Here is a 23,120-nt window from a genome sequence, read left to right as displayed (position 1 = left end):
CTCTGGAATCCCCTTCCAAATGAAAACCAGCAGCTCTCCCCTTTGATGGCATTCCATCCTGACTGAAACTGCACTGGTAACCGGGCCACTCTCACTGATCTCGGGCCCAGGCCCAGCCATTTACACCCGGCACCGCCTCCCCTGCAAACCCTGCACCTCGGGACTGTCTCTGTATCCCTACAGTCCCCCTCCCAGCACTTTGTCTGCACTTACCATGCACTTGCCACCAGCTGGCCCTTTATTTATTCATCTTATTATTCTACTATCCTATGTACTGCACTTTCCCCTCTCCCTTGCCCCTCACACTTTCCCTGTCCCCCTTCCCATGCACTTGCGCGATCTGAATGACACTTGGCCTAGTAAAATAGTTGTCTGTCTTCCCTTTGTCCCCTCTTCCTTGCCTCGTCGCGCCTTGAAACACTTGTGTATAGGCGCATTATAAATGCCATATCACATCATATCATATCATAATCTGTCTGGATAAACGAATGCATTTCAAATCCCTTGTTGAGGGTGATATCCATTGCCACGGTTTCTGGGGCAGACCTCCAAATAGCACATTTCTGTAAGCAAGCCTTGCCGCAATGCATGATGGAATTATATACGTCCTCTCTGGGGATCAGAATTAGCCTGTGATTCTCAATGGAGTCATCTTCTCATTGAAGGACTTGCAGATCTATGCAATAGAAGCAGTGATAGAAGGATGGGCGTTGGATTGGATGCCCTGGTAAATTCGCAGCTTGCATATTGGCAAGAATAATGGTGCGGGGTGAGGGGTTGGGTGCTGAAGCAGATGATCCCTGGGCGCTTCAAGGCATGGGTGCGTCGGGCATACTGAGGGAAGGTTTCTCTTCAAATAGTGCAGCTCCACCTAAGCCCATCCTCGCTGCAAACAGAAATGCGCATCTCACAGGGAAGAGGAACCGTTTTCTTTATCTGTATTTGGTGACAGTGAAATGGATTAGTTGTGTCATTGCATCCACTTGCAGTTTGTCCAACCTATGCTCTCGAGGAGACCCACCTCCTCTGATTGGTTAAGAGTTCTCTGGCGTCATAGTCCAGCTATGACCTCTAAATTTGTTCACTTTTTCTTTTTCCTTTGTTATTCATCCCCTGCCTTAAAACGTTCAGTCCTCAAGATGCTGAAAAAAAAGCTTCTTTGGGTTGTTCTAAGTGTGTTCATTTTTATTTTAGAGTCGGCAGGGCCAACGCTTTTGTCTTGGAAGCAAGACAACGCAGAGCAACACAGGTTCGAATCCTGTCCCCCCGCGTAGAGACTGGTCTGCGCTACTGAGCGCATTATAAGAAAAGATGTATGTACTGCTATTCACCCCCTAGATTGAAACATTCAGCCCTGAAGACGCTGCAAAAAAGCTTATTTGGGTCTATCGCTCTTTAACAATATCTATCCACCCTCTGGCATGCCATGGCTGTGTAAAATGGAAGAAAAGGTGCCCACTGCCCAGCCACAGAGAATCATGAAAGAGGAACGTCTCGTGGACAGGGTTCGGCCATGGTTCCGCCCTAAACATGGGATGGAGTCAATGGGGACATCTGTTTAGGATCATTTCCTAGAACAAGTCCCTCAGTGTGCCTGTTCTCTACTGAGCATCCAACACAAGGACCTCGTGCTCCCGGTGGACCTCCAGCTCTCTGGGCTGTACCTGGAGTGGGGCCGTTCAGGTATATCAGCATGGAAGTAGAGGTGTGAGTAATGTTGCCATCGATCGCTGCTGAATGCAGACTTCCTCGAGGCTCACTGTTATCCACCGTTCAATGAATATCCGAGAACACCCACGGATATCCTTGGAGATGGAGTTTTGTGCATCCACTCATATGCAGAGAACAGCTGGATTTTTCAGCATGGCCGCATGCACAGGTGAGCTGGAAGGCCCGCGTACACTACAGCGGGTAGGCAGCAGGCTCAGCATGAACTGCTGATACTAAGAGCTCGACACCTGATCTCCCTCTCCAACCTTGGTTGGTCTGAAAGCTACCCATATATATATATGCCTTTCAGTTAAAGAGTCTAAAGCAAAAGTATAGGGGGTCCTTTTTAGATTTCCTTAGATATCAATGCACCCCCGCACTCCTGCTGAGCAAAGAAAGATGGTGGCGACATGACTTTTAGACGCCGAGGCTGCAGAGAGGGCAGACTGTGGTGGTCCTGATAATCCTTGCAATCACACCCCATGATCATAGCCTGTTGGTCCATGGATCCCTGCACTGTTCCACTGTTATGTTATGCTAGTGGTCTTTCATGCTCTGCAAATGACCACCAGAGAGGGACCCCTTAATCTCTAAGGGTATCTATGTTCGTCCGGAATTCCCACAAGGAATGATTGTAGGCTCCGCCCACTCCAGCATTTTATTGGCGCTGTTCATGTGGAGGCAAATTGAGGCACACCCAAGAGCGGGGAAAGAGGAGTTAAATTTGAGGGCACAACAAACAGAATGAAGTCCTTGTGATAACACACGGGTGGCTGATAACGCCATGCAAATTGCCTTTGATGGGTTTTAAATGCGTCAGCAATATTGCCCTATGTTACTTAATGTATACAATCCAGATACGTGCACCCAGGTGGATGCTTAGACCTGCAAACCTAAACCCGCTAGTACCTGCTCTTGCTAAATGTATGTCTCCAAGTGGTCAGACCTCCTGAGCACCGGGCCCCAGACTCTGGAATCCCCTTCCCAATGAAAACCAGCAGCTCTCCCCTTTGGTGGCATTCCATCCGACATCGAGAAAAGGCACTTTCATTAGGCTCTCTTGTCTGGATCACCCCAGACACGTGTGGTTAGACTCTTGCTACTCATATGTTCACCATATCCATTCATTCTTCAAAAGAGTACGCGCCTAGAAGCTAGTCTGATACAAAGACCTACTTGTTTCAAAGGACGCAAGAAAATACAGGCAGATTTGGAGCCACTGGATTAAAATAAATAAATATGTGCTGTCCAAATCTGTATCAGGCGGAGATAATCTGGACCCGATTCACGCCATGGTCTCAAAGAACGGCCCCCGGGCACAATATGAGGGGACATCCTAGAGCATCTCGTCTTTACAGCAGATAATGGGCCCATTACGAGTTGGACAATATTCTGGTGGTAAATCTGCCGGAATACCGCCCAATGGAATTACTGTTACCGGCACTTGGTCCGTCGGATTACAAGTGACGGTGGTGGAGTGTATCCCCATTTTCTGAGAGTCCATTGGACTCCATGGGGCAATTTTGCCGATATCACGGCGGAAAGTGGTAGGATTTATCTCCAGCAGTATGCTGGAGGTAAATCCCCCACTCCAGGACCATACTCGTAGTATGGCAGAGAGGGCAAAGTGGTAGTAATTCCGTTACCGCCCCTTTCTTGCCGCACCGCCATACTGGTAATGAGCCCAATCTCATAACACATTCTCAAAGATCTGCGCTGCAGCAAGTGGAGTGATTCCGGGATCATCTGTGAGATGCCCAAAATGGCACCGGAGGACATTTTATTGAATGCTACTTGCACACAAGCTCCTGCCGGCATCTCCAGATTTGCTGCAGGTCTAATCTTCGAGAAGACGGTGTATGATGGCTGGGGGTGAACCTCAAAAGGCCCAGGCATATGCTATTTCCTCGCTAAGCAATTCCCAATGAAGTTATTTGAGATGTGGCTAACTCCTGGCACAGCCTAATGTCTCCATCATAAGAGTGGAGCATGGACGCATGCTCGCTTATCAGTGGTCTGATGAAGGCCTCTACAACCTGGAACCAGTTGCATCACGAGATATCAGAATATACAGGACTGTGTTCGCTTAAGAGTGGCATGTGCACCCACACACGGCACGCGAATCGCACACAGCAGCCACCGAGTCTCAGAGAATCACGCCACTCAGGAAAGCACACTCAATGCATTTGTGTGAGTTGTGGGAGTTAAAGAAATGTGCAGGTCACTGGTTTCACAAAGAGGGACTGCCCATTTTTGGGGGGCGTGCGCAGTGCAAACGGTGTACTGTCATCTTCCTATAATGCTCTTTAGTGTGTGCCACCGACACCAGCAAATTCAGAGGTGCACAGCAACCTCGCGGGCGCTGTACGTGCATTTCAGTGTGTTGGGACCTTAAAAGGGCTGTCATGATGAAATGTGTAAACATAGAATAGTGCATTTCTGTAACTGAGGGATCGAAATGCAAGCGGGGCAGCCCCTGCCCACACCATCGATGTCCCTCTTCATAGAAATGCAGACGGTCAGTATTGAGCAGTCTTGGCAATATGTCTCTTCCTCCTACTCTTCCAAAGACTCATAAGGGAATGTTTTACTCTTCTACGCATTTAAAAACACACCCCGTTTGTGAATAAGGATGCCATATCTTCCCACCCTCCTCGTGTAGGCACATGCATACCCAGGGGCGTCTGCATGAGCGTGTCAGTGATGTGCAAATTCTAATGCACTTTGTGCATAGGGTGCATCTTTTTGACACGCGTGAAGCGCATTCCTTCTCCTGAACGAACACATTTGGTGCATTTACTCCAAAGCGTTCTCTTATCAAAGCTGTGCAGGTGAGACCAAACTTGAATGAAATAAAATCTACATTTTACACAACCGCAGTTTTGCACAATTGCACAATTCCATATTGTCATTGTGCAGTTATTCTCTCGTAGCATTATTATTAGGGTATTTGTTGAGCGCAGGTGTAGCTTCAGGAAGCAACACAGTCCTTTACAGTAAAAGGGGGAAAACAACGTTAGGGAGCAGCGAAACAAGGGAGTGGGGATCTAATGACAGGGGAGCAATGGATCTACAAGGTAACCAGGGGAGGAAACATTGGGGACCAGATCACCCAGTCTTAGCTATGGTGGGTAGGGTACGGTGTACAGACCTAGGTGCTAGAGAGGAGCCATTCCTTCCTAAACTGTACAAGGTAGGTGGTGAGTCAGATGTTGATGGGGAGGAGGTTCCAGACAGTGGCGCGTCCAGACTCTAGACTGGGGTGGCTCGAGTGAGGCACTGACTTATGCAGGCGTGGCATGAAGAATGAGCACACACACACACACATAATGATCATAGTGTAGGATAATGGAGTGGCACCTGAGGTGGCCAATCATATAGTAGGGGTAGCACATGCCACCCCAGGCCACTCCCTGTACACACCACTGCTTCCACAGTCTTGTGGTGTAGACAGAGAAGCACTGCCTTCTGTTCTTTTCCTTCCTGAACTGGTGGAGTTCAGGTCTGCGCATGTCCTTACTTCTGGTGAATAGTATGCCTCCAGAGATGCTGAGTTTCTCAGTGAGATAGTTTGTGACCTTGGAGATGATGCAGGATTTGAAGATATGGGCTTGCTGCGGGAGCCAGTGCAGTTCGATGAGGGTCGGGGTGATGTGGTTGAACTTGAAGAATCTTTTGATAAGTCATGCTGCAGAATGCAGGACACACCTCATGGGGACCAGAAAAGTCACCGGAGGGCCTTCGAAAAGGGAATTGCCACTATTAAGGTGGGAGAGGACCAAGACTTGAACAGCATACCTGAAGTTATTTTTTGTAATGAAGGGCTTGATTTTCTGCAGGGGGGAAAGTTGGTACGAAGCGTCTTGTGTCTTTCTCGCTATGTACTGTTTGTAGGAGAGATGTTTGTTGATGCCGAACCCAAGAGATTTGGTTCAGGTGCATAGCAGAGAGCCAGGTCTGGATGTCTGGGTGTTTGTTGTTATTTGTCAGCAATAGGAATGCAGTCTTGGAGGGGTTGAGGTTCAGGAAAGCACTGGACATCCACGGCTGGATCAATGCGAGGCAGGCCATGAGCCTGTGGATGACTTCAATGGAGGATATCATGTGGTAGTGCTGCATGTCATCTGCATAATGGTGGTAGTGGATGTTGTGTGGAGTGAGGAGGGCTCCAATCAGTTTCATATAAAGATTGAAGATCTCGGGGGACAGGACGGATTCTTGCCGGCCTCCTCAGGAGAGGGGTAGAGTTGGTGTTCTGGAGGAAGCCATTTGTAGATAGTGGTGGCGATTAGCAAGGTATGATTTGACCCAGCTAAGGACAATCTCGTTGATCACCATGCAATGATGTAGATTCTTGGTGTCTGGTGGTCTACTGTGTCAAGTGCTGCTGAGAGGTCAAGGAGAATCAGGAGACAAGGCTGGCCATCATCAAGGATTCTAAGGGCATCATCAATCACCTTGATGGTAGCCGTTTCTTTGCTGCATCTGGGTCCAAAGCCAGATTAGTAGGACTTGAGGAGGCTGTTGGCTTCGATATGTTGGAGAAGATGCTTGACTACTGTTTTCTCAGGGATCTTACCTAGGAAGGAAATATGGCTGATGAGGTGGTAGTTGCTGAGGTCATTAAGGTTGGTTTCTTGAGAAGCAGGAGGATTTGTCCAGTTTGGAGGGTCGAGGGGAAGATGTCTTGAGTTAGGGAGCTGTTGATGATTGTCAGGTATGGGAGGAGTGTTTCAATTGGAAGTATCTTGGGAGGATGTCATCTGCATATGATGTGGCCTTGAGGGATGCTAAAATCACAGTGAGATCTTCTATAATGAATGTCTTGGAAGTTCTCCAGGCAGATGGGGTGTGTAGTGTGCTGTCAGTTGTAGGGTTGGTGTCTATGTGTTGGCAGATCATGATGATCTTATTGATGAAGAAAGAGTTACTGGAAGTGGATTTTTCAATGGAGTGCAATATTGGTGGCTCAGGCAGAGGGTTGATGCAGTACTATGGCGTATTGGTAGTAGTTGGCCTTGGCAGTGGTTATCAGCCGTCTTTGTGTAGCTGAGAGTTCTTAGAGCAAGCCGAGGTCAGATGTGATGCAGGATTCACACCAAGTTTTCTCTTGTTTTCTGATGATTTGCTGGTTGAAGTTGAATTCCTGAGTGTACCAGGATGCGGAAGGTTTAGGCTTGACGGTGCATTGTTTCACTGGGGCATGGAGGTTGATGTTGGTTGTGAGGGTGGTATTGAGGTCTTGGAGGAACGAGTCACAGTCCTGGTTCTTCAGACATAAATCAGCCCCTGTGAAGTGGAGTTTGGCAAGGTCTTCCATGACAGCCCCCAGTGGGAAGTTCTTGAATCATTGGAAGGCTTTTTTGCAGGGCTTTTGACAGGTTTACATGACTGGCGTGATATGACTAATGTCGAACTGGATTGCCAGATGGCCAGATGGTCTGACCAGTCAAGCTAGAGGGTGGGTGTGGGCGGTGATGATGAGGTTAAGGATATTACCTTTCCTGTGAGTCAGGTATTTTGTGTGCTGCATGACGTTCAGACTGTTGAGTAGGAAGTGGAGATCTTCTTTCATTGACTTGGTTGCAGGGTTGCCAGGGATGTTGATATATATTTGCATATATTTTGCATATAATCAGATTATACAATTTTGGCATTCGAATGCTGACTTCATGGTACATTTAAGTTTGAAGTATTAGAAGCACAGTTCAAGCAAGGTGTATAAACTCTGAAGAACTGGAGCATGGGGCATTATGCTAGATGCAAGTTTGTTGGCTGGTCAATTAGAAACTGTCTTTCTGGAATAGAACCTGCTAGAATTACAGAATACATCAATTTACCATGGGCTCTGAACAACAACCTAATAGATTTACAGTTGTGTTAGATGAAAGAACTCATTCACTCACTCACTGGCTCACTCGCTTGCTCCCAGGCGCTCCTTAATTCACTCATCCACCCACCCACTAATTCACTTGCAATTTCCCATTTACTTGCACTCACTCACTCACTCACTCACTCACTCACTCACTCACTCACTCACTCACTCACTCACTCACTCACTCACTCATTCACTCACTCACTCACTCACACATACACTGACACACCAGGGTCTTGCCAGTTATCATGATTTGGAAAATCAGACATAGTTGGCAGTAAACCCAGGGTTTTCCCTTCGGCATATGTTCTTTAATCAAAATATGAATAAACATCACCAATTTTAAGCTATTCCATTCCTCTGGATTTTTAAAATGATGTCACTGAAAATATTATAACGTATAAGCACACTCGACATATATAAGGGATCTCACACTAATTCAGCAACAAGTGTTAAGGGCGTTAATGATTTGCCTCGGCAAATGGCTGGCTTTATGACACTTGGTTTCCAACAGCAATAACTATTGAGCACCTTTGCGACTTTATTTTTAAAACAATAAAGTAGCCAAGCAACGGATGCTATTGGGTTGTCGTAAATTATGACAATATCAAGCGTATAATGAACTGCTTGTCTATGTAGAGGAGACGTGTTATGACAAGCTGAAATGTGGACAGGTGTTACAGCTCTAGCTGGGCGAAGCCATCTTCAGCACTGGATCAGCAAGTAATTGCGCTTTCACGCTAATTCCTGACTTGGCACAGTCCTCTCTCTTTCTCTATTCTCTACTATTGATGCTCCAGGAGCGGCCATTTTGCTCTTGAATGACTGTCTGTTAGAAAATTAAATCCTTTAGCCATTAAAGTTGAAGTTACATAATTTTCTAGCTCACTGCAAATATTTAGTTCAATATTAAAATAACCTCATTATATTAGTTTGTGTTAAGTGACATTTGAAAGTGCAACTGAAAAACATAATGAATTTGTATTTAATGAATTACAGTTCTCAGTTGGTTTTTAAACAATTGTGTGCTTCATAGAGGTCAGAATGATGCATTTTTGCACTGCACACTGGTCCAGAATGGTATGTGTTGCGTCATATCATGAGCTTGCTGTACCGATTGTGGATTACTAAAAATGCTATGCAGTTACATTTAGGCACCACGTGTTAGTTTTGGCATGTGGAGAGATATTTTACAAGGACCTTGGCGTTAATCAGCTGCACTGCGATGCAGAAAATGACTCCCTTTTGCCCAGTGTATCCCCCACTGGCTGTCTCCTCCCCAACTTCCTTTTCATCCTCCTTTTGACCACATCATCAAAAAAAGGCAACATTACCCACAAACCTGCGGGAGCCTGGCCAACCCTGCAGGCTCATAAATATCATGGGTTAATAAACATCCTTAAAGAAAATTAATATAGATCCGCTAAAACAAACGATTTACCATCACTGTGGTTCTGGGGGAACTCTTTTCAAACGAGTTATTAACACTCTTCTAATAATATGTAGGGTTTTGCAGGGCAAGAAAGACCTGTACAGGATTCAGGGTATTTTTAACAACATGCTTGTGCTCTATTAGAAATAGAAGACATACTATTAGGTACGTGGGGGTCATTAAAATAATAATAATGTTTAGAACCCTGCAGGGTGAAGCAGGACTAGGCAGGTTCACGGCCGTTTTTGACTTTTGTTTTTAACACATTCAGGGCCTGTTTACAAAAATGTTTTCAATGGGACTTTCCCATGTTAAATATCATTGTAAATCAGGCCCTAAGTCTGTGTTAGGAATAGAAATAGTACAAAATCTAGTGTACCCAGATAGGGTTATTAAAAAAAAAGGACAATATGCACAAGACTGTAGGTGTCTGGTCTCCTCTGCGGGTTCCCGCAATATTATGTAGATATTATTTAGAAATCAACAAACCAGACACATTGAGCCTCATTACAAGGTTGGAGGTAGCCTTGCCGGTCAAACCGACAAGGCTACCTCCAATCTTGCAAGAAAGTCCGGCTCCCGCGAATGGGCAATTACAGGGGTATTCCGGCCCCGCCGGACCCAGTAATTTCCCTTTCGCGGATGCCGGAATCGGGTGATCCCCATTGCCATTTGAGCCCCATAGGGCTCAATGGGAATGGGGATGCCTGTATCACCGGCACAGTTCATAACGGTGCCTGTGCTACAGGCCTGCTGTGCTCGCGGGTGCATTTCATTCCGCCAGGTCAGACCTGAGCACAACTCAGAGTTTGCCGGTCTGGATACAACGGTACCGGCAAGCTTACTGGTACCGTTGTATCCGGACCGGCAAGCCCGTAATGAGGCCCATATTGGTTTTTTTCCAAAACATGTTTAGAACTGTCATATTCTATTTGGAAAACCAGACGAATCAAATTATGTCAATTACATTTCATTAGTCTAGTATTGTTCTCAGTAGCAATTTCATGCAAGCGTAATGTGTCATTGAGGGTGACATTTTTACTGATGTGGGGAGTAGTTGTATAGGTTTTAGGAGTGTTTTTGTGTACTTTGAGGATTTTATGGAAACTGAATACACTATTTATTGTATTTGATATGTATTATATCTGGCTGTGTACTGTGTGCATGGAACTCAGGCTGAGATTAGAGGTTTCAGTCTGCGATCCGTGGAACCTGATTAGCTGCACTCCCCCAGCCCCCTCCCGGTTGCTAATAAAACATATTATTATAGCCCTTAGCAGCAGGGAGGAATTCAGCATTTATTGTTATGGTTATCATCATCACCATCATTATTATTATTAATAATATTAATAATTCTATAAAAAGACTAGCATACTAAACAGGGATACCTCTGAATGTAACTTCCGCTTTCATGGTGATCAGATAGGAAGGTAAGCATTGTTTGATCTTGGGCAGGTCCATGAGATATGAGTAGTGAAGCTTATGCTGTAGCTGTTCTGATACCCCATTGCACATGCTCAGAAGAGTGTAAACAACTGAGAATTACATTTGTTTTTTAGTATTTGAAAAGGTTTTCTTCACTCCTGCAGTGTGCTACATTGCACAGAACTGACAGCAATATCTTCTCAGGTCCTCACTGGTGCATGCACCTGTGTGGGTGTCTCCAGCCTAATCAAGATGCTCCCAATCTCTCTCTCGGCCTCTTTGCAATGGGCTGGGCATCTCCCTGATTTATGAGCGGCCCAAGTTTAGTTTACTTAATTGTAGAGCGCACCAAGCCCTGGGGCATCTGGGCGCTTGTTTTACAGGTTACATAATTACATACATTTATATTGCAATTTACATAGTTATATACATACAGTTTGGTTACATACAACAGGCTTTCATGGTTACATATTAATTAATTAATTCTTTATTTGTTTTGGTTTATAAAAACCTTTACAAAGTTCACACATAAAGATACAACCAATAGTTTGTCTTTTGCGTAATTTCACACATACCAATAATCAGAGACCAAATTAATTACCGTACACAATACATAAACAAAAAAACAAAAAACCTATATCATCACTAGACAAAAACGATAAAAAAGTTAAATTCATAGTGAAACTTTAAAACAGAGCACACTTTTTCTCAGAAATATTGCAACCCTGATATTAAAATTGCCATAACTGTTGTGCAGCATTTTGTACCAGATACATTCTCTGTCCACATTCGCCGTGTTATGCACATATTGAGCAAAGTACAGAAGTCTATGTTCCCTAAGTGCAGGACAGACCAAAAGTATATGTTTCAGGTCCTCAACCATACCTTCTATACAGCAAAATCTGCACCATGACCACGATCCTTGAACAGTCAGTCTAATTGAATTAATCTGATTTGTCGGTATTATGTTGAATCTAAAACGCATAAAATCATTACGAATTGTTTTATTTGGATACTTAGTTAAATAGGTCTCTATTGCTGGAAGCCATTTGTTTAAAGCACACACTTGTTGATACAGTTTTGAGTTTAGAATAGCATTTTTAGTTTGTATCCAATCGAACCCCAAAATGCCTTCTTTCACCCTTGAGGGGCTGTTCATTAGATAGGTAGCTGACATACCCAAAAACTTCAAACTCTTTAAAATGTCATCATTCAACAAAGAAATAAAAGGATTTCCCATATCCCAACCCGCATGAGTATACAATGAGTTAGTCTCTACAGAGTTGCACTTCCTCCACAGCAACATTCTTTTCCAGGTAACCAGCGCCTGCAAAGAGTTTAGCCCCAATTCATATTTAAATAGATGGTTAGGAATACATTTCGGTAAGTGGTACATAACTGCTTTCCATATATAACTTTCTATATGTAACCACTCTCCTTCACAACTTGCAGGATGAAATTCCGCTCCGTATGTTAAGCGAGGAATGACTTTTTTTGTATAGTATTCTCTCAAAGGTGTCATTGAGAATTTCCCAAATTTTGCATCCAGGGCACGCATTTGCCTAATGTCAATATCCGCCATCAGTTTCAATTGGGTCCTGAGCAAAGGTCTCGAGTTTGCGCCGGCAATTACAAAGCCAAGGTATTTAAACTCCGACTGTGCTTTAAGTCGGGTCGTACCCGATAGCCATGATAACAAGTTTGTCTTTTTGTTCTTCCTACCTAGGCGGACTATAACTGTTTAGCAGGATTAATTTTTAATGCTATAGAATCAATAAAGCCCTGAAAGGCAGTAAGCATTCTTTGCAGTCCTACCTTGGTGGTATCCATGAGGAGAAATTCATCTGCATAAGCTAGCCAGGCCAAGCGCGTATTCAAGAGTCTGGGGGGCACCAGTCCTTTATTTAAGAGCGCCTGATTTGCGCCACTAACATATAGGTTGAATATGGGTGCTAGTCTACAGCCCTGGCGCAAACCGTTTTGTATAATAAATTCGTCAGACAGGATGCCCTCTGAGTCTAATCTGACTTTCACAGCAGTCTCGGAATACATTGCCCTTACTATATCTAACAGAATTGCAGGCATGTTTAGATCTCTTAGTCTTTTCCAGAGAATGTTCCTGTCCACCAGGTCGAAAGCGAAACTCAGGTCCATTGAAGCTACAAAAACCGAAGTATCCGCCTTCTTCATTGCTGCGGCTCTCAAACAATTCAGAATTAGCCCCCCACATTCAGTACCCATGTTTTTCCTAAAACCAAATTGTCTCATGTCCAGTATCTGTTTTTCATCTGTCCATTTCTGGATATCTCTTAGAACCAGTGATGAGAACAATTCGATTCTGGATCGGCAATGGCTATTGGCCTGTAGCTCGTGGGACTTAAACGGGAACCCTTTTTAAAGATTGGGATAATAATTGATACCCTCCAGGATGACGGAATAGTTTTAGTTGTTAATATATTAGTAAACAAAAGAGAGAGTATTATTGCTCATAATTTGGGATTACACTTAAGGATTTTGTTAGATAAATTATTCGGATCGGGTGCCGCTGAATTTTTGGATTTGACAATTACATTTTTTATGTCCCATGTGCTAAAGTTCAAACGCCATTCCGGTTCACACTTCCAAATCAGAGATGCCGCCTCTTTATTAACACAATACAGATTAGCAAAATGTCCCCTCCACATTGATTCATTAATGGGGTTCAGAAGTACCTCTTTCTGGGGTTTATCCATATTATTTATTAAATGGCAGAAATGTCTTGAGTTAGCTCCTCTCAAGGCAGATAACATAGTTTCCCCATTTCTCTGACATCTAATTATCCGATGTTGTATGGACCAATTTTTATACCTTTGTTTGATTTTTTTAATTTTGCCAATAATAATTAAACAAGTAAGCCCTTATTTCTTGATTTGTCTAATCTCCTTCCTCATATTGCGCTTTTTATCCCTGACTTCCCCATCAAAATGATGGGATTTCCCTTTCATATTCAAGTTAGCATTGTTGTGTCGAGTCCCCAGTTTTGAGAGGGAGCTATAAATATAATCTGTAAATTTAAGGACTGAGTAGGTCGATATCTTTTTTAGATCAGAAAATGTCTCCAGATCTTCAGCCATGGACGCAATAAATTTACTCGACTTTTCCCGCGTCCATATGATTCGTTTTCCTGTATAATTTACTTTCAAATTATAATTAAACCTCATTTTAGGATCGATAGATTCTACTGTATCAATCTGCAGAATTAGCATACATTGATCACTCAAGGTATTATCCACGATATTCAATTTACCCGAATGATTAAACAAATCTAATAAACAAATGATATAATCAATTGTCGAGTGATATCCTCTGGCTTTCCATGTTGGACGAGGATTTACCAGTATTTACAAACCCCAGATCTCACAAAAGTGCGACCATATTCTCCCCCTACATTTTGAATTCCCAACTGATTGCGAAGTTTCATCCCAATTGTTAATCAAGACCTCTCCAATTAAAGGATCCTCTTGAATAACTGCATTAAGATCACCCGCAATCACAATTTGTCCACCTTCATTTACAAGCAGCCAGTTCTCCAAAAGAGATCCTAGATTACATCATTTCAGCCATAATTGCCTGTCCGAGTGTTCAGCCGGATTCCAGTATATGTTTGCCAACAAAAAGGGTGTAACCTTATTGTTAAACAATACCATAAAGCTCACCACCAGAAAATGATAACCCATATTTTTCGGATTCAAGTGATTCTTTACAGCAATTAATAATCCTCCTTTCGGTCGACCTCTAACTCCCCCTTGTGCACATAATGAACATACTGTGAAACCCTCCCAACACAAGGGGACCCTTGACCAAGTTTCTTGAATAAACACTATATCATTTTGTGCCAATTCCCTCATTAAGGTTAGGTTGTTTAAAAGGTTCTCTGTACCTCTTGAATTCCAGCTAAGAAGTTTCTGGATACGATTTTCATAAACTAGAGTGGCTTCCCTAGTTTTTTAAGAGACTCAATAGACTCTCGCAGAGTCAGGGTTAGCCATCTCCAGTCCTGTTGTTCTTCATTCTCAGGCACATTACCATATACCCCCACCTCCCTTTTTGCTGAAACCTCCTTCTGTGGTCTATTATCGTGTCGTGTTGGTCCTGATTTGTGGGGTTGGGCATATTCAAATATATCGAATCCTCTACGATGAAATTGCTCAACATCTCTCATCATTAGGTTTCTAACCACAGGTGACGGGATCACAAGGCGAACATAATCAAGCCTCTGCTTGTGTATATAGTCAACCAAATAAATATCAGCGGATTCAATCAGGCTTAGGTTTGGGATCTGCCCCAGAAGTGACAATATGAAGGGTCTATTGAGGGGTGTGTTTATCTGATCCGTAAATAACGTTGTCAAGACCAGCCCTGATAGATCTGGTCTTACCGGATCTTTTAGATCAAGTATCACACATGAATGGAGCTGGTCTGTCTCTTTGACACCTTTAACATCATTTTCTGCACCACCACCAACTCCACTCAAATCCCTACAGTAATCCTCATAAGTGCTCTCCCTCTCTTTATGGTTACATATATACCACATATTTTAGTTATAGGCGGATCTGTGAATACAATAATTACAGTGTCACAGCAAAAGCAGTACGCAAGCAGTGTCATGGGGAGTTACTACTCTCCTGCTCAGGAAGCCATAGCTTTGCATTTTATTGAACCGGTGATAGGAGTGTTCAGATCTTAGCGATGTAGGGAGAGCCTTCCAACTTTTGGCTGCTAGAACCGGGAAGCTAATCCCTCCTGCTCTTTGTAGATTGAATTTGGGGATTTTGAGGCAATGTGTTTGAGCTGTTCTGGTAGGGTGGGCTGGTATGTTGCGAGAGATGCTGTTAGTAAGATACTTGGGAGCCAGATTAGCGAGACATTTGTGTGTAAGTGACAGGGTTTTTAGTGCAATTCTTTGCTCGACAGATAGCCAGTTCAAATTACGTCTGGTTTCTGATATGTGCTGTGACCTTGGGATGTTCATTGCTGATCTGATGGCATTATTTTGTATGACTTGCATTTTATTTAGGTTCTGTTGGTTAGTTGCAAGATAGAGCGTGTTTCAGTAGTCAGGTTTTGACAAGACTAGGGCTCTGGCTATTGGCATACAATTTGCTGTGGTAATGTATGATCTACATGCAGTAATTCATTTGTACGTGTAGGCCGGCAAGGATGCAATTGCATTGGTTTGTCTTGTTTGTGAGAGAGCAGAGTCGATGTAGATGCCTAGGGTTTTTACATCCTTTGAGATTTTGATTATGTTCCCATAAATATTAAATTAGGTAAATTGTTCATCTAGTTTGTTAAGGTTTGCTGGTCGAACCTAGAACCATTAAGACTGAGTCCATGCTCGGCCATCCAGGCTTGTATAATGATGTCATTGTGTCTTTTGCTATCCGTAGCATAGTCTGCAGTGATGGGGATGAGTATTTGGGTGTCATCGGCGTAATCGGTATGGGTGACACCCAAATAGTCAAGGTCATCAAATAGAGGCTTTGTGAACATGTTATAAAGTGTTGGGGACAGGTAGGATCCTTGGGGGACACCACAGGTGACAGGTGTTGGTTCAGCAGAGGCTGATGGTGCAAAGACCCTCATAGATCTGTTAGCTGAGGTGGAGACTGTGGCTCGCTTGAGTAGGAGCAAAATGTTGGTACTTTGTCAATGCCTTCAACGACCACATTTTCCATCTCCTCATTCATTAGAACATTTCAAGGTGTTGGGCTATCGTGTTGTCTACCATCCCCAAACCTCTAGTAGCTTACCTTAGTGCCCCTACTTCACCTACACATGAAAATGGTCTCCGCTCCAGGGATGCAAAAGGCCTGGTTGTGTTTGGGTAATGAGAATGTACATTATGCCATTCTCTTGGTACGTACTCCCTTGAGCTGTTCCTTTCTCAAATCCATAACCGTTAAGGCCATGACCATGGCAGTTACGCGCTATACAAATATCATGTAATATAGCGAAGGAGGAGAGGCTGTCGAATCTGAAACATCTTGTACCACAACCAGTCAGCTACCGTCCAGCATTGGTACAATGTTCTTAGATCACCAGGTTTTCTTTCGCAGAGTTTTTTGCAGAATATTTTTCACTGAAAAACTCATGGACATTTTTATTGTTTTTATATTTGGGGGTTCCCCCCTAGCCCTCCTTCCCCATTATCTAGTCCTTATTCCCCACACCCCCACCCCTTTAATCCCCTTATCCCCCCATATTTCTCGATGCGATTTTTCAGCTGGAAAATTTCGAAAACAACTGCAAAAAATGCCTGCCGATGTAACAACGTCATGCCCCAGTGTTACCTGGCCCGGGGCAATGCAATAGATCCACGCCTAACTTTGGCATGTCTAAGAAGTGAAGTATGGAAGGTGAGGAGCACTTAACGATGACTAGCAAAGTCTAATGTCACGGCCATTAGGTCAATCACTTTTAGACCGCAACTCACAGTACTGCGCTACTGTTAAACGCTGGCTAAACCCACACCCTGTATAGCACTCTGCTGCTCTCACGCTAGGTTTGCACTGTAAACAATAAAATAAAATAAAAATTAGAAAGAACTAATAAATAAAGGTTGTATTTTGCTTTTGACCCAGAAACGCATAAGGCCCTAACATCAAAAACCACTGGTAATAATAGGCAGGTTTTAACATCGAAACAGAAGACATACTATTTTTCACCTTTAATGCTGACAGGGCACTTTGCTGTGTGACACAGTGTGCCATTTACACAGTAAACATGCTTTTTATTCACCAATAAGGTTGTATTCCGGTGGCATGAAGCAAGATCTGCAAAGAGCTCTAAGGACCCTGGTCCAAATAAAGGCATCAATAGACCGCCTGGGTTCTTATCAAATGATGTGGTGATTCCGTTTGTGCACAGAGGCACCAGGCAGTAAGAGTTCCTATGTTCTGTGTCCATCATGTTCAGTATAGGGAGCATGACATATTGCCTTCCAGTGCATCCAGCTAGGAGACTCTATCCACATCTCAACACTTGGCACTGCCTTTGACCATAGGTAGCTAAAGGCATTCACACTTCCGTAACACGTAGGTCCACTCACACTCCCAATGTAAACTGAGATTGGGCGATCTGTGCCCCCCCCTTTGTTTCCTCCCCTAATTGCTTGCTGATCCCTGGCTGCCAAATACATCTCCCCCACCTCCTTCATTGTTGTCTCCTTTGTATCGCTGCTTCCCTCACTGTTTACGCCCCCCCCCCTCCTCCCGCACCACTGATGACTTGTAAAGCACTGTGTTGTTTCCCAGAACTAGGTCAGCACTGAATAAATACAGTACCAATTATATAGTAATAATAACAATAATTTAAAAAAGAAGAAGAGAAGAAGGTTATGACCCTGATATTATGATATTGGCCTGATTCCTTATTGGTCTGCTCTAGTATTTGTAATGGCAAATTAACATCTAGTGCTTGCCTATACAAGTCAACCACTCCGCTTGACATAATCCCACTTCCTAGTGGACTTGGAGATGCCCTTTGAATCCACCCAGTGCAAGGTGTTTGCTTTGCCATTCTCATTTAAGGTCACAAGATGATAAGGTGCCGTGTCTAAGCATTGTGGCTCTCTTTCAACTCTCTCTAGATTGCAGTCATTTCAGCTGTGATTTCCGTGCCATTTTGGATTCTGCTACATATATTTGTAGGAGTGGGTTTCCCCTTATCCTCCCAACTTCTGTTCCTTTTCCACTTAGGGTAGGGGTACCCCTCTCCCACCGCTCCAGCATCCCTCTACCCTTGTTTTATGCCGCTGTTTACTTGTGCCCCTTGCCTTTCCCCTTTGCATCCGTCCTCCTATACCATTCCTCCAACTGTGTCACGTGCCACAACTCTCCCTATGAGTGGCATCATCGCTATGAAAGACACTGATGCATTGACATCACTGCTTTTGCCGTGATAAATAGACATGTGAAATATAATAAAGTTAAAATGGCTTAAAGTAACATCCTTATTGTCTGTTGCTGATCTATACAAATAATTGTTTTAGAGTACATCACATTGAATGTTCTAATCTTCCAGATATTCCATGTATCTACTGCACACTTACTTCCTTTACTGCCATATTTATTTTTTTTCGAAAAATTGGTATAACTAAGAAACCAAGAACTAATTTCCCCAACTAGAAGCAACTATGAAGTCGAAATGTATTAAATTATTTTTTTCCCTTCTTATTGAAGGCCTTTTTGGAAGTATGATTTTGTAAAAATGATATTTAAATGATGGGTTTTTAATGAACTATATCATTAATAATAATAATAATAATAATAATAATAATAATAATAATAATAATAATAATAATTGCAATCTGAAAAATTCAACCTCCTTGAGAAGTCAGCCACCGTCTGCATCTGAGACAGCAGGCTTCAGTTGCAACATTTGCAGAATTTGCAGTAAACATTTACTTTTAAATACTTGCAGTTTAATAAAGGAGATATACACATTTTTCAGGAGACACATCTTGTGAAAGAAAATTGTGTTTCTATCTAAATGGTCATAATATGAAGAACTCTTAAATAGCTTTAAGTATTTACACTTCTAAGGTGGTTGGTGTATCTTTAAGGTTAAACAAATTCCTAAAGTACAGATGAAAGAAAAGAGAAAGATTATAGAGCAGGAAGAAGATAAGTATTGTAGAATGAGTACGATATGATAAGTCATTTATAACGCTCCTGTACACAAGTGTTTCTAGGCGCGAAAGACAAGGGAGGGAAGACAGAGGGAGGACAGAACAAACGATCTTACTAGGCCATGTGTCATTCAGATCGTACAAGAGTGATGCGCAGCAGTGCAAGTGCAGGGGAGGAGGAGGGAGAAGGGAGCCGTGTCAGGGAGAGACAAGGGAGGTGCAATTAGGGCACATTGCTCTGAGTAAGTGCAGCCAGTGCAAGACGGCAAGGGACTGTAGGGTTACAGTTACAGCCCCTAAGTGGGAGGTAGTGCAGGATTGACTGGTCGTGGAGGAGCCTGGTGAATAGAGGGTCCCATCACCCTCTCACTGGGCATTGGCACCTCTGCGTCAGGAAGGCACTCTGGAGCAAATCAGGATACTGAGACTGGACTTCAAAAGACATTGGGTTTATTCTTCTCAGCAGGGCAAAACACAGCACACCAAGGACATCTCTGCAAACTTTCAATTTCTCTCAGATTTCAGCCCCTTAAATACTATTTTAAAAGGTGATGATATGCAATGATCATCATAAGACATCTTGATTGGCGTAGGTATTTGAAGACAACCCCTTTTCCAATCCCTGGTTGCTTGCCTTAGCTGCCACTCCACCTACTTATGCATGCAACTGATTAAAATTCTATGTGATGTACTTGACCTTTAAAATGGGAACACTACTGACGTCAATCCTGAGATCATTTTAACAACAGCATCATGCCTTCCTGTTAGAGATGCGCAAATATGGGCATCAGATGTGTGCCTTCTCGGCTAACCCAACAATTGTTGCTTATTTGAAACAGCTGCATGCAATAATTACTATCTTCCCTTCAATGCTAACACGCTCGCCCGGCTCGTCACTGTCAAGATTATAGATTAGAAGTCCAGACACCATGTCATTGACTACTGAACTCTCACTGAACTAGGATGAGGTAATTATTTCATCCTTTTAGCATTGTTTTTACGGAAATCCACTATTTGTAAGCCCAGAATTATATCAGAGTTTGCCTGGCTTTTGAAAGATTGTTATAACTAAGAAACCAAGAACTGATTTCCCCAACAAGAAGCAAATATGAAGTCAAAAGTAATTAAATAATTTTTTTCCCCTTCTTATTGAATGCCTTTTTGGAAGTATGATTTTGTAAAAATGAGATTTAAATGATGGGTTTTTAATAAACTATATCATTAATAAAGAATAATAATAATAATAATAATAATAATTGCAGTCTGAAAAATTCAACCTCCTTGAGAAGTCAGCCACCGTCTGCATCTGAGACAACAGGCTTCAGTTGCAACATTTTCAGAATTTGCAGTAAACATTTACTTTTAAATACTTGCAGTGTAATAAAGGAGATATACACATTTTTCAGGAGACACATCTTGTGAAAGAAAATTGTGTTTAAATCTAAATGGTCATAATATGAAGAACTCTTAAATAGCTTTAAGTATTTACACGTCTAAGGTGGTTGGTGTATCTTTAAGGTTAAACAAATTCCTAAAGTATAGATGAAAGAAAAGAGAAAGATTATAGAGCAGGAAGAAGATAAGTATTGTAGAATGAGTACGATATGATAAGTCATTTATAACGCTCCTGTACACAAGTGTTTCTAGGCGCGAAAGACAAGGGAGGGAAGACAGAGGGAGGACAGAACAAACGATCTTACTAGGCCATGGGCCTCATTACGACCCAGGCGGTAAGGGGTTAACGGCACCGTAAAAGGTGGCGGCGCTGTTAACCCCTTACCGCCTAATTACGAGGTCCCTTCGCGGGTCCCCACCTTAACGGCTGGTTTTACCAGCCGTTAAGAAGGAACTCGCAAAGGGACTTTCGAGGTAATTACGGTACCGCAATTTGCCGTACCGTAATTACTGCCTTCCCCATTCCCATTGAGCCCTATGGGGGCAAAAATGGGAATGGGGAAGGACCAATGGTGAATGGCCCCGCCAACCTTGGAATGGGGCGGTAATTCCGCCATCCACCATGGCGCAATCGGTAAAATACCGGCGTCAACCATGGCGAAAATAGCGCCATGGTTAACGCCTGTGTCATAATGACCCCCCATGTGTCATTCAGATCGTACAAGAGTGATGCGCAGCAGCGCAAGTGCAGGGGGGAGGAGGGAGAAGGGAGCAGTGTCAGGGAGAGACAAAGGAGGTGCAATTAGGGCACATTGCTCTGAGTAAGTGCAGCCAGTGCAAGACGGCAAGGGACTGTAGGGTTACAGTTACAGCCCCTAAGTGGGAGGTAGTGCAGGATTGACTGGTCGTGGACAAGCCAGGTGAATAGAGGGTCCCATCACCCTCTCACCGGCATTGGCACCTCTGCGTCAGGAAGGCACTCTGGAGCAAATCAGGATACTGAGACTGGACTTCAAAAGGCATTGGGTTTATTCTTCTCAGCAGGGCAAAACACAGCACACCAAGGACATCTCTGCAAACTTTCAATTTCTCTCAGATTTCAGCCCCTTAAATACTATTTTAAAAGGTGATGATATGCAATGATCATCATAAAACATCTTGATTGGCGTTGCTATTTGAAGACAACCCCTTTTCCAATCCCTGGTTGGTTGCCTTAGCTGCCACTGCACCAATCTCCCATGTCATACTTATGCATGCAACTGATTAAAATTCTATGTGATGTACTTGACCTTTAAAATGGGAACACTATTGACGTCAATCCTGAGATCATTTTAACAACAGCATCATGCCTTCCTGTTAGAGATGCCCAAATATGGGCATCAGCTGTGTGCCTTCTCTGCTAACCCAACAATTTTTGCTTATTTGAAACAGCTGCATGCAATAATTACTATCTTCCCTTGAATGCTACCACGCTCCCCCGGTTCGTCACTGTCAAGATTATAGATTAGAAGTCCAGACACCATGTCATTGACTACTGAACTCTCACTGAACTAGGATGAGGTAATTATTTCATCCTTTTAGCATTGTTTTTACGCAAATCCACTATTTGTAAGCCCAGCATTATCTCAGAGTTTGCCTGGCTTCGTCCCACCCGAAATGGCCGATCACTTATGAAATGCCTGACCACCCTATTTTTACTTATAACTTAGTCCCTACTCAATTTAAAATCTAGATTGTTTGATAGTTTATCATAGACATATACTGCTTGATATATTCTCTACTTTGTAAGGCATTCTAACCCCATTAAATAGATCGCCCTTCAAGGAGCTTTTCTAAAAGGCATTACATTTCTTATTTTTGTAATATTAAAGTCATTGATCAACCCAACAAGTTATAAGCAGTCGGTTTAAGGGGGAGTGGGTCTACCTCCTATACATTCAGTTTGAGGGGGAGGAGGGGTGACCTCCTGTACACTAGTACCAAGTGCGACTCTGGGGGTAGCCAGGCATCCAGTCAGTGCAGCAGACAGGTAGGTCAGCAAGGGGGAGAGAGAGAAAACAGAGACGAAAAAGAAGGTCTTGAGCTGTTACGGAACTTCAGGTAGTCCGGCTCAAGTTTGAGAGGGGAAGGAAGGGCAATCAAGAGGATGGCATCTCCAGAGGAGAGAGCTCTACCCCCCAAACTCTGCCTGGAGAAGCATCTGACCCTCAGAGAGTTAGAGGTGGCTGAGCAAAGTGCTTGAGAAGGAAGGTGTTTTGGAAGGGAAAGTTGGATGTAGTGCAGGCCCAGGCACCAGAACGCCTTGTGGGCGATGCAGAGGATCTTGAACTTGATCCTTGCAGCTAACAGGAGCCAGTGGAGAGATTTCAGGGCTGGAGACATATGGTCCCTGGGTTTGAGGGCAAGGACAAGCCTCACAGTCCTGTTCCAGATCAGTTGCAGAGGGCGGAGAGTAGAGGAAGGCAGATTGAGAAAAAGGTTGTAACAGTAGTCCAGCCTAGAGAGAACCAGGGCTCTGCGACAGTGAGCTTCTGGGGGGAAGTGACAAAAGAAAGTATACCTGTGAGGAGGTGCAGCTGGTAGTGGGCCTTCTTGGCAAGGTCCGTGATGTG

At 43.5% G+C, this 23,120-nt stretch overlaps 1 protein-coding gene across 1 annotated transcript in view; it reads left to right on the top strand.

Moving 5' to 3' along the window:
• The window catches only part of ANXA13 (annexin A13), a 184,603-nt gene that overhangs the window by 21,729 nt on the left and 139,754 nt on the right, over positions 1-23,120 (top strand). The window lies entirely within an intron of this gene.

This window comes from Ambystoma mexicanum, chromosome 5q, assembly GCF_040938575.1.
Source record: "Ambystoma mexicanum isolate Mex_15411 chromosome 5q, UKY_AmexF1_1, whole genome shotgun sequence".
In the NCBI taxonomy this organism is placed as follows: domain Eukaryota; kingdom Metazoa; phylum Chordata; class Amphibia; order Caudata; family Ambystomatidae; genus Ambystoma; species Ambystoma mexicanum.
This window is presented reverse-complemented; position numbering and strand designations above follow the sequence as displayed.